This window comes from Schistocerca cancellata, chromosome 1 (genome assembly GCF_023864275.1).
Source record: "Schistocerca cancellata isolate TAMUIC-IGC-003103 chromosome 1, iqSchCanc2.1, whole genome shotgun sequence".
Lineage (NCBI taxonomy): Eukaryota > Metazoa > Arthropoda > Insecta > Orthoptera > Acrididae > Schistocerca > Schistocerca cancellata.
Window position 1 is genome coordinate 869,421,541 of NC_064626.1, and position 13,700 is coordinate 869,435,240.

Sequence of the window (13,700 nt, forward strand, 5' to 3'; positions counted from 1 at the left end):
TGGCCACCTGCTCCAAAGGTTGTTTGGCACTTCTAAGAAAAGCTGGGAGATATTTGTATGTAATATGAAACCTATTAAAGAAAACACAATAGATCCAAAACCACAGTTATATTTGATGGCTACCCAAGTGAGACTTCGCAAAGGGGAACAAAGTTTTCTGAAGGATCTCGTTTTTTAAAGACACCAGTTTCTTTATTGGAGGTCATTTTCGATGAAGATGATAATGCATCAGTTGCACAGGAGACGCTCCTCGCAAATGAGAGCAAAAGGAATCGCTTAATTTTGAGGGTGAAGGTATTCAAGTACTACAGGCACAATAAGATGTGTACTTAGTATATATATATATATTATTGGTAAGGCTCACCAGCCATTTGACCATCTTCTTCCTCTGTGCGAATGCACAAACAGAGCCCGAACTCTTACGGGAATCGGCAACGCGCCGCGAGTAATGAGTATAATGAGCGGGGGCACTACGAATGTAGTGTGGGACAATACGTTGAGAATGTGGGTTTCGCGGGAGGCGTGCCAGAGATAAATCCCTGCAGTCGCACTATCCTCTGTGTCCTCGGTGGCTCAGACGGATAGAGCGTCTGCCATGTAAGCAGAAGGTCCCGGGTTCGAGTCCCTGTCAGGACACACATTTTCATCTGTCCCCGTTGACGTATGTCAACGCCTGTAAGCAGCTAAGGGTGTTCATTTCATTGTAATTAGATGTGTACTCGTTAATTGTTGAAATTGCTATTTCCCAAGTTGCTGACTCTGACAGCATTGCATTCGTCAGCGAGGACATTGACGTTCTTGTTCTCCTAACGGGTGGAGGGAGTACAATAACTTGTACTTCGATAAACTGGGAAGAAAGAAATCAGCAAGAGTTTGGCACTCCAGTAATTCTTTCAATTTCGATTCTGCATTTGACCTTTTCAACCATGCCTTTCACGGATGTAATACATTGTCCTCTTTCTTTGACCAACGAAACGGGAATTTACTAAACTTTCTGGAGTAAGAGCTGCACCTCAAAGTGCAAGATGCTGAATTTATTAAACTCTCAGTCTCTCAGGATGTATTAGCACAGGCAGGAGAACAGCTGATGTTAACACTGTATGGGAACACCAATAGCGCGACTTGGGACGAGCTCAGGTACGAGCTTTTTCTAAAGTCTGACCTGAGAAAATCCTTCAAACTTAAAAGGCTACCGCCAACACTGGACATAGCCCAGTGGCAGTCATTGCGATCCTACCATCCAGTGCAGTCTTGGGTGGGACAGAAAACTGATCCATGCCAGTGAGGCTGGAAGAAAAACTTATCAGGCATGTTTGTCATGCGATGTCGAAAGATGTGGCACCACGCACGGTTCTGAAAGTGGTTTCCTGCACATGCAGATCAGGATGATGCACAATAATATGTTGATGCAAATCTGGACTGAACTGCTCCATGGCGTGCAAACACTGTTGGACTTATCTTCCGAGAATTCCTATAAATTGAACTCGACGAGGATGAGATCGAAGATATGTCACAGGATGAGGAAGTTGGCGAAGGTGCAGCAGTGGGATCCTCAAGATAGGATGATGGATCGGGACATGTTGCAGTCTCCCCAACGACCTCTGTGGAATTTAAATCTTATAAAATGTGAATCTCTGACATTTAAATTGTATTTTTTTAAATTGTCGTGCCCTTTTAATTGTTAATTTGTATACATTTCTATATTGTTCATAAGTGAATGGACATTGGCCATTACTGTACACTTGATTTTCATTTTAGCAGCTCCCTCTTACCAATAAAGTCATGGATAAAAATGAATAAAAATACACATGATCAAAAAAATTAAAAAGATATATATAGAAAACACGTATGTGCTCATTGGAGAACTGTCTGCTCACTGGAAATTTCATTTCATTGAATAACAGTTTGACTGAAAAAAAATGCAATTACTTCGACTTTCAAGTGTAAGAACGCTCAATAGTGGCTAAAACTGAAAAACTAAGTGCTTTTGTAACATGACATTTCATGCTCTGTAACTTCGATAACTTAACATTTTTCATTTGGAGTAGCCGCCTGGAGCCGACTTTTTATCCAAGTTCGTAAAAATGGCCAATGTTTGACAACTGATTGCGACTAAACGGCTGCACCGATTTTGACGTTTAAGTAGGTCATTCGATACAAGATTTATTGCTCATTCATTCTGGTAATGGTAACGTTTTCAGGAGGATGCATAGTTTCCGAGTAACACGCGAAAACCGAAAAAATGTGTTAAAATTTCGTGTTTTGTTTTGCCACAAAAAAACGTCGCTACGGTTTTGAAGGTCAAAAACTTAGATTCAACATACTCTCAGCTACATGCACAAAGGAAAAAAATTAAAAACTTTTACCTTTTTTTTTAGCTAGCAACAAGTACCCCATAATTGGACTAGTATTAGAATTTGAAAAGGCATTGAATGAGCTATCAGACTCCATCACAATGGTCTCTTCAGTGAAAAAAGTAGGAGGTTGAGTAGAGGATAACAAATTACGAAATGTGTTGAATTGCCAGAAGGGATTGCCGATATTCATCCAGTATCCAGGGCGCCGACTTATAAAAGATATTGGTGTGGGGGAGGGGCATACTAGGGGTCTTGCCCCTGGAAATTTTAATAGTGAGTTAATCCTTTTAAGCATTTTAGAGTCATATGATCAACATCAGAACTCCGAAAACTGAACTCTCAATAACTCAAAAAATGGTTCAAATGGCTCTGAGCACTATGGGACTTAACTTCTTAGGTCATCAGTCCCCTAGAACTTAGAACTACTTAAACCTAACTAACCTAAGGACATCACACAAATCCATGCCCAAGGCAGGATTCGAACCTGCAACCGTAGCGGTCGCGCAGTTCCAGATGTAGCGCCTAGAACTGCTCAGGGTTCATTAAATAAAAACAATGTCTCAGAGTTAATGCTCTAACACAGATAATAAAGTTAATACAGTATGCCTAACACTTTCAGTCAAAAGCATGCAAATAGTGGGTTTTTAATGGGTCTTACACCCAAAAAATATTTAAGTATTTTAAAATAAATAATACAGTACTATAGCGATATAGTAATACAGTACTAAACTAGTACTAATATTTCGAAACTGAAAACTTAACATTATGTATGTATTTAATTCTCTATTTTATAAAGATTTTTAATATTGCTCTAAATATCATTATTAGGGCCAGAGTATCTTTAGAAAGGTGCAATCGTCGACCATCTGACTGTATTACTGAATATGAAGTCGTTGATGACTACTCAGACATCTGATTCACCCAAAACATCTCGTTGGTCTTGAAGAACAGCCAAGTTGTTCAATTGCTTCTGTCCCATTTTTGATCGGAGATATGACTTCAGACGCCTAAGGGCGCTAAATGACCGTTCTGCTGCTGCTGTCGTGATTGGAACTGCTTGGAGAAGCTTAATGTACTTTACTACTTTACATAATATTTCTCCAACTGCAGTCTCTTGTGTAATGTACTTTCTTCCATCATGCATGTTTTTTAAGACCAGTTGTTTTTTATTGGCGATGTCGGTTAACATATTCAATTGTAAGTGCAGTCTCTCAATTTCTAGGTCATTTTTGAAACAATCAGTTGATTTTTCCAAATTTGTTTCACCTCTGTTTACTAAAAGCAAGCACTTTTGTTCAACTGCAATGACCTGTGTGAGTCCAGTTGAAGCAAACCGCTCAATAATGCAAGAGTGCGCCATTTCACAAACTTCAATGTAAATAGCTTTGTAATATTTCTTTCGAGTTTTGAAATTGTGTGGTGACCTGGCTTCATTGTTTTCATACTTCTTTTGTATACTTCGATTCCGAGTAAGCGAAGGATCATCAGTTTGTGAAGGTTTTTCTTTTAAACACAATTCCCAGAAGTGTTCAGAACTATCACGCCTTCCATTCAATATACAAATCAAGCACTCATGTATTTTTTTCCAGATCAGCAATACTTAGATGAGGGCATTGAATTTTTTCATTGACATCCCCTACTGGGTTCATTGCACGGCAAAAAGACGTAAAAAGAAATAAGTCTCAAATTGTAACATTGACTCAAGGTATCCTACTCAAGGTAGCCTGTATATGTTTTGTTCTCTGCAGAAAATGTTTCAAAAAACTCTAGATGTTCTTCAAAGTTCTTCAATATTCTCAAGATACTATAAGCTCGCATAGTCCATTGAGTCGGGCAAAGGGGTTGTAGACCAGCTTGAGTTGATGGTGCTCTCACAGCGTATGCTTCTGAAAAGTCCCAGCCTTTTGTTGGATTCCCTTACAGTGTTTATTAAGTCTTTATCTAAAGCCATAATATCCCTCATAGATGTAAGATGGCGGAAACTGTCTACAACAACCAAGTCTAAACTGTGAACAGTGCAGTGCTCATAACATACTGTTTGGTTGTATATCGAAAACTAAATTGTTTAGTCCTTTGAACGTACCTTTCATATTCAAGGCACCATCAGAGCACTGGCCTCTTAAGTTATGAATTGACAAATCAAGATGAGCAAAAACGACATTTAAAATACTAAACAGAGTTTGTGATTAGTGTTGGGGGTCTCATATAAGCCAATAAAGTCTTCATTGATGATTAAGAAATCATCGACAGCATACAAAATGACACCTGTTCATGAACTGTAGAATCACTTGTTTCGTCAGACATAACAGAAAAATGTTCAGTCTTCTTGACTGAAGTCAAAACGTTTCTCAACACAGACTTTGCTAGTAGATCAATGATCTCGTTTTGAATATCGGGGGACCTCCACATACACCCTGAATGCCCTAACGAATCCTTAAACTCAGGTATGTTATTCTTTCGGAGTTCCAACAACGGAAAAAAAATTGAGTTCACATCTTTGTGCCCTCTAATTGCTAGTCCCTGAAGGCATAGAAATTGCATGGTAGTAAAAATTGTCTCAAGAGCTAAACGGCGTTTATTCATATCGCTATCTACCTGTTCATTGAATTGGTAGGCCACACTTTGGTTAGTGATAGAATTTAGTTTCAGAACACCTATTTTCACGTATTTTCATGAAGACAGAATTTTTCCAAAGCATTTTTCCAGTTAGAAAACCCAATGGAAGTAAATGCATCTTCTTTTTTTTTTAAGAAAATTGTAATAGATTTTTAGCATCTGCCTTTTTGCAGGTTTTGCAAAAACCTTTTTCGGTAGATGCTTCATATTCTAGCCACATATATTTGATCAACCAAGACTTCTGAAATGATCTTCCCTTAGTGGATTGTCCAGCTTTCAGCTGTGAACGGTTCTCGCCTGAAGACGATGAAGCAATAATTCTTGGATGTTGACTTACAGTATGATCAACTTCCAAGTGCGCCTTTTTGGTAATAAATTTATCCACTGCAAACTTAATTCACAATACATTAACAGACTAAAGTAAACGAATAAAATATAGTCATATAAAATAGTCCACTAGACACTAAATTCGGAATACTAAACACATCTTCAGCATGAACTGAATGAAACTATCCACACTGAAGGACTGTGAAAGCAGGATGGGCTTTATATAGCCACGGCGTCCTAATGCTCGAAGCATCAAGGCGACGCAAGGCAGAGGGTTCCAGGCGCTTCTGCTCCACTCCTTTTGATGTCGCCGCAGCCGCAGAGCTGTCCCGCCGGCGCCTGACTTTACTTGAAGTTTAGCGCACTGGGATAAATTCTAAGTGTGATCGCAGCACTGTAACACTATCATGAGTCACACCAGTCGTTTTCAGTTAACCTGCCTAAAACTGTAATAATTATTTGTTTTAACTCATTACTGAACGTATTTTAAAAGGTAACTACCATCAAACAAGGAAAATAAAAAAATCCAACATACTTTTGTGATTTTACAAAGCATAATATAACTAATAATTTTTGAGGGGGCTCAGTCAGTCCTGTGCCCAGTATAATATAAAACTAATAACACCAATAATGAATTGCTATATAGGAAACAGAGAAATGAAAAAAAAGTGGTCGAGAGAGATGCCAGTACAATACAACATAGGAGATTTAGTTTTACTTATAAAATTGAGCAAATTCTATATCTTTTATGAGGGATCATATGTAGTAAATTGAAATGCCACACTCTCAAGCTGAAGTATTAACAGACCCAGGGATGGGGAAAGATAAAGGTGTATATATAATATTCAAGATTTGAGACCATTCGTGTCTGAATGGGGGAATAATAAGTGGTAGAAACCACATTCTTCAAAATTTGTGGTATAACAAGTATATTCCAGAGCTTCTGACAACTTAATGGGCTCTTGGACCAAAGGGTTATAGTTTAACTAAAAAAAGGGGGCTTTAATTATTTAAATATAATTCTGTATCAAAATACCAGGGCTCAGTTCATAATTCATCATCGTGGATGGACAGTCTAAAGTTGCTACCACTATGGTACAATTATAAGAAAATATTTCGTTAGTCGGTGCCCTGACAAAGGGGTAGTATGTAATACACAGTTCATGTTGTGGTTCACAAGAAATCTTAATATGGTAGGGCAGTAAATCAGTCGATAATATTTCAAATTCTCTGAAAAGGCTTTTATCTAAATAGTTGACCAGTAGGTTGTGTTTTAATGGTGGATTGGAGTAAGAGCTTCAGTACAAGACATAGTTCGTAGTGTTGAAGGTTTTAGTACCTGTTATCCTTGCATGAGCGATTTCTATAATATGGCTATGTGAATTGTTTGTTTTAATAATACAGGTTCTGGTAGCAGGCATTACCAGAGCTGTTATTGCTATGCTTAGCAATAACACTGAATGGAACATAAATTTTTCCTAGGATTCTCCTTTATAGATACCTTGTCCAGCAGCTGCAATATCTGGTCCAATGGTACTGAAATGATAAATGCTGTACATAACTTACTAATTGTTTAAAATGTGTAAATTTTACTTTAGATTATAGGATAAGAAAGTAAATTTTTGTAATTTTTTATGGTTTTATACATCACAATGTTATGTTCTATGGGATAGTTTTTCCTTTTCTTTCCTAAGACACCTGGGGAAGGTTTCTATCTTTTCTACAGGAATGTAGCTGTGTTTGAATAAGTTTTACAGGGAAAGGATTGTACTTTTTTGTTGCTATGTTTAAAGGGATTGGCATGGGCTGTATGAATGTTTTTAGGGAAGGGTATATTTGTTAAGTAGAAACCATTCCCTTTCTACAGAGAAGATCAACAACTCTGAACCCTATGAACAATCGAGGTTATGATCTCAGTACTGTACTCTTAAGTTCCAGTTTACTTCTGTTCCTCTATGGAAAACAAGTTAGGTAACTTCTGAACACTTTTCATCGTCATTCCATAGTAGGGGGTAGGGACAACTTTTCGGGGCCTGATGGGGTGAAGCTGGTAGTGTCCATTCTGTAGAATCGCCGAATAGTGCTATTCTCTGACTTACCAGCGAAGAACCTACCCCAAGATGATACTCCAGGATGGGGGTGCAAAGGGTACCATTCTGAAGTAATTGTGCTAACGCACGTTTAGACGCAACAGAAATTGTATGCCCAGTAATGCATGCAGGATGTGTGCGGGTTAAGAAACATTGTGACAGTTCAGAAACATTACTTAAAGATTAATTCCTTTGAGATGCGGTGGACATCAAGCTTACGTTTACTTTGACACCCCAACAACGTACAACACTGCTGGCGTCGCTGGGGCGACTATTCTCTCTCCGTGTTGACTTCTTCTCCGAAAAGATCCATTTAAAAATGCAAGTCCTCGTCGTGTCGGGAGGTGGAAATTGCGATATAGCTCGGTACGAGAGTGAAAACTTGCGACTTCCGCAGTTATAACTTCTAATTGACACCCCACTGAGAGAGCGCATACTTCTTTATCGCACCAGCTCAAAAGAGCGACACACATCGGCATCAGTCAAAAAAACGATGTACATAAAATAATCGATAGTTTAGCCTTCAATTTTCTTTTAGCTTACTCAGGTAAACATACCTCCCTACAATATCTTTGGCTCACAGCGATGGCACGAACATTTATGTATATGTGTAGGCCACTTAAGGAACCTACACAGCTCCCCCCTGACCACTGTACAGTGGCGTGATCCATATTACTGGACTTGGTATACAGTGGCGGTGCATTACACTATTTACACCTTTTTTGTACTTTATACTCTTGGTCTGTCAGGGAACTGAGAGCTTTGTGCGTGGCAAAGTTTACTTCGTTTACTCCTAGAATGTTTCATTACATAACATATATATCGAAATTTTACTTGACTTATACTTTACAAATTATTACTACTACTATTTACAAATATTTAAGGCTTGCGTCAACAACCACATTTGAATTCAAAGTCTGTAGTCTGATTATCAGAATCCAACCCCTGCTATTGCGGCACTGTCCAGCGCAAGCTCCTCACGTGACGTACGCTGCATTCGCGCTTGAGTTTGTTAATGGCATAGTTAAGTTGAGCTGTCAATGAGTGTGCTACAATTTCACTTATTTACCCAAAGTCAATACAACTGTTCATCCCACTGCTGCATCCTAGTGTGCTGAGGCTTGTGCATAGTGGAATCATCGATGCTATGGCGAGGAATTTCATTATTTACGACCCTGGCATTAGTTCCTGTTTCGTTCATGTTTCACTCATTGAACCAGGCTCACGCTATCAGCATCCCGAAGACACTTGGATGGGTTCAAGGTAAGTCTCTAGTGGCTTTATCCGTTTCCATACCCTCTCTGTGATAGATAGTGTTACTTAAACATCGATAGACTATTCATTAATCGATAGAATCCGCACTGTAATCACTATCGGTAATATGGTTCAACTATCGATAGCCCTATCGTTTATAATATAATTCTTTTGTAATTGGTGCCTGAAAAATTGTCTGTTCGAATTACCTCCATAGCGGTTAGAGTGCAGAGGGAAAGTAGATTGTATGGCTGTATTTAATAAACTCAAATATGGTGGTGCCTTAGCCAGTCTATGGTGTTCCTAAACTACGTTGTTAATTGATTGATCGCTGTGGGGTGAGGGGGCGTGAGAGTCGGAATTGTTTGTCTTTTAGTGATGACAACTCACAGTCATGCACATATCGTACTGAGCAAATGCTTATGGTAAAAACTACACATGTAAATAACATGGTTTCGTGAATGCATAATAATATAGATTGTCATCTTCAAATGTATGAGCTCACTTACTTGTAGCAAGGAATACAAATGTAAATAAGGCTGTTGTAATACAACACAGTTAATGGGGAAATAATTATATTTTAAAATTTGTTAAGTGTTTGTGATTGTACTGTATAATGCATTTTAAAATAAATACAATTATTTATCGTTATTAATTAAACACACCTGCTACTGTCCACTTCTGCTTCTGAGTCCTCATTGTACTTAAAAGTGTTTTCAGTTGTACGTGTTAATGTGCAAGGTGATTCGAAAGTGCACGCAATTCTAATGCTCCTGCGTCACTTCTGCTTTTGTAGAAGCACAAATATCATTCATGTTTTGGTTGCCTATGATGTGTTCCATTAGCAGCGCTTGTTCCTTCAAGGACACCCCAGCTCCTGCAAAACTGAATACAGTAAAAGCACAACCGATCTAGTGTCAGGTTTTTTATTTGTATCCTGGCTGGACATAATCATCGAAATATACAGCTGTGTTTACACGCTATCTGTTCGAACAGCATTGAAGTGCATATTCATTTCGCATGAAATGTGAATGTTTGAGTGGATGTGAGACAAAAGTAATCCCTTCCTGCCAAGAGTTGACAGTTAATGTCCGGGAATATTTCTTAAGTTCTTGCCTTTTAATGCTGAAACCCCTTGTTTGAAATTTGTGCAGTAGGTGAATTAGCTCACTATTACTTCATTTTTTATTTTTGCGAGTTTACAACATTCTGTAACCTGATTAATAATTTTTATTGTGTCACGAGGAAGAAAGCTGCCTCTAAAGCTCCTAGCTCTTCGAGGTATCGTAGGAGGTGGCCTCAATGTGCCAATAGTGGCTTCTTCGTCACTCATTTCGTCATTTAAAAGCCGCACAACAACAGGATTATTCTTCGTCAAGCAACTATACTGCCACACCTGTTGAATCGCTGTCAGCAGTGAGACAAAGAGCGCAGTCAGCATGAAAGTGTTCTGAATGGTGTTGACATGAAACGATCAGTAGTTTTATAAGAGGTGAGTAAATAGAGTTTTTGTTATTGTTTTGAAAATGAACCATAACAATCAATCTTCTGTATGGAATATTTTCAAGAAATTGGGGGATAATAGTCAGTTTGAAAAGACTTCAAACAACTTATGGGAATTCAGCCAGGTAATATTTTAACAGCGACCGCCGATATTTCAGCGGGAGTGCACCCCGTCATTTTCAAGGTAAACTGTAACGGCCAGGCGATGTACAGGCAAATTTAAAAGCTTGGTTCTCAGACTAATGCAGGAAAGATAACACACACACTGAAAACTAGTCCCACCAAAGATGACCAAAGTCAGAGATATCGATAGTGAGACTACGAAGTAGGATGTGAGGTAACATTGACTCTGTCCCTCTGATTTTTGACAAGGGAGAGATCAGAATTCCAAACAGAGTTTAAACAAAAACCTCCATCTCCGTTTACAAGGTTGCTCGCTATTTTAATCTCAATTTCCTCCTTAATACCACTGTCTCAATAGCTGGACGTGCATGCCAATATCTCAGTATTGTTGTATAACATAGGGTGACCAGTGTCCAAGCAATGTTCGGCAATAGCTGATCTACTTGGCCGCTGCTATCGTATGTGCCGTTTATGCTCAGCACATCAGTCCTCCTCGGTCCTGATAGTTTGACCAATATACGCCACGCCACAGCTACAAGGAATGCGATGTACACCCGCCTTACACAAACCAAGATCGTCCTTTACGGAACCCAAAAGAACTCTAATTTTAGATGGAGGTCGGAAAACACATTTCACTTCGTTTTTCCGTAAAATACGACCGAACTTGTTGGAAGTGCTTCCTCTGTAAATCAAAAATGCAGTAGACTTAGTTGTCGACTCAGTGTTATCATCAATCACCCGATGCACAGTTGGTCGATAGCGCAACGCACTTTCAATCTGTCTTTCACTAGAACCATTTTCACGAAACGAAGCTTCAAGATGGGACAGTTCAGCTCGCAAAGTCTCAGTGTTGGAAATGACATGTGCCCTGTGTACCAAGGTACGAAGTTCCCCTTCACGCTGAGCCGGAGGGTGACAACTATTAGCCTGTAAATACAAGTCTGTGTGAGTACGTTTCCTTAAACTGCATGTCCCAATGGTCCTTCCTCCCAACCAAAACATCGAGAAAGGGAAGGGAACCATCCTCTTCCACCTCCATCGTAAAACGAATGTTCTGGTGGACCGAGTTCAAATGTTCTAGAAATTCATTCAAATTCTCCCTACCATGAGGCTGAGCAACAAAGTTGTTTGAAAATTGTATACACCAGGAGAAACCCAGGTCTCAGTTTGCAAAGTGTACCATCTGCATTAAAGATTATAAACATGATCAGACAGTAGGACTAATGTATGAGACCACTAAAAAGATAGCATGGTGAAAAACTAGAGAGCCATGGACTGTTAATAGAATTGAAAGGTAAGGGATCAATATGTGAGCTAGATCAAGTGCAAGAAGTGCACCCAAAAGAATGGTGAAGCTCTATAAAAAAATATTATATCAGAATGTTGTTGCACAGTGACAGTTCAAATCTAAAAAAAAGAACTTGATTTCCTTTATTTAGAAATGATTGCTATCGATATGCTGCCATACCTAAGTTTCGACCATCAATGTTTGAAAAAACTTGTTTATGCCTTAGACAGCAGATAGGAATTGCCATATAAAACAACACGTAAATGTTTACTGATCTCAAAACTATAGGAAGAGAGAGAAAAATTAGATAAAGCCCTTACAAAATATAATTTATTTAGTGTTACAATGGACATGTGGAAAAGCAACGCAAATGGAGGCCTACTGCCATTGACTTGCCACTTTATAATGGATGGAAAAATTAGTTTCATCCATGTTAAAAGTGATATGACTGCAGATCATCATAACATGCAATCTATGCACATGTAACTAGGATTTTTGAAACGTTTCCTTCTTTAACTTGTCAATGCCATGCTGCATTTCGGTCGGTTCATTCTTGTGATCAGTGCATACTGGTGTAAGTCAAATTGGCGTAACTTGTGAAGTTTTTCTTGGCAGTTTCATCCCTCTCCTCCCCACCCCACTTTCCCTAATCGCTTTGGCCGACAGAAATCTGAAGCCTTCGTATCATTTGTGTTCTATTACGGATACTGCCTACTGGAACAAATCATTGAATAATTGCGTTACAACAGGCTTAATATATTATCTTATTCATTACTACAAATAAGCAATATATTTGAACATGGATGTCTCTATAATGAGCTTTCTCAAAACAGTGTTACTTCCACTCCCAAAACTTTCACTTGGGAGTTTGTGCGAAAACTAACAAGTGAGAAACGAACGCAAATCCCAACACCATCTGAACCATAAAAGCATAGCAAAATCAACTGGCAGTTGTGTTACAGTTACTATGCTGCTGCCTTCCAAATATAAAAACAATGTGCTTTGGTGTGCAATTTATGCAGAAGTACTTCCAGTTTGTTAGCAAATTGGAACAGAATTAAAACTTTCGGAGCTTATTAAATGGCGTTAATATTAATGCATGTATTTGCCAAAAAGATTAACCATAGCAAGTTATAAATATAGTCCATAGTAACCAAAACAGGACTTTCCAGTGGTAATGGAAAACTCTCAGCTATAGTGTAATTGAAGCTGTTGTATCACCACTACAGTGAAACCGACGAAACGCTATATATCAGATTCTATTAAGTTCAAACTTTTAGTGGCATACATATATTATAAGAATACATCGGTATGATGGGTGAAGGTGCTAACACTGCTGTCTCTCGCCACACCTTTCCTTATCCTTCATTAATACCATATTGCGCTCTTTATACCACCATGCCCAACAAAACTTCTACAAGCTACACACTTTATGTCAACTGCACTAAGATCTCAAGAGTCGCCAATCTCAGTGATGTAGCAGATGCAGCACTGCAGTAGAGTGATGGCCCTTTTGTTCTATACTGAGTATCAACTCAGATGAGAAAAAAGATAATGAGCGATGAAACCACCCTTGGTCTCTTCAATGCAGTTTCAATCTTGTAAATTCCCATCTGCAGTTTATACCATATCTGCTGCAGTTTATCAGCAAGCATGCACCTGCGGTAGCAGCATTGCATGGCAGAACAGTAAACATTTCCTCTCTGCATCCCTAATCCTTATGGTGAGCTTCCTCTTCTTCTTCTTCTTCTTCTTCTTCTTCTTCCTCTTCCTGCTTTCCCCATGTTTCTAAGACGCTGAAGCTCAATCTAACATTGACAGGTAATATATTGGCCCATTTTTATGAGAATGATTTTTTTATATATGAAAGTAATTTTTCAGATAGCAAGACGTTAATACAAAGAAATTTTGGACAATATTATGCAAAATTTCTGAGATACTGGCAGGTTACTTTAACATAACTTTTTTCACGTCACCAATCAAATCTTCGAATCGTGATACAACAATAGTAGCGGTTACAGACAACGCTGAAGTTATGAAAAAGCTGCTTAAATCTTAAGGGTTCGATATTCACTGCCCACTGCATCAACTTAACAGTACAAGATTGTTTTAAAGCAGAAACATTTTCTAAACATTTATGAA

General features: G+C 38.6%; 1 non-coding gene across 1 annotated transcript; it reads left to right on the forward strand.

Annotated features, from left to right (window-relative positions):
• Positions 1-561: 561 nt before the first annotated feature.
• On the forward strand, positions 562-636 carry Trnat-ugu (transfer RNA threonine (anticodon UGU)). The gene has a single exon. It is a non-coding gene; the product is annotated as a tRNA-Thr (tRNA).
• Positions 637-13,700: the final 13,064 nt, after the last annotated feature.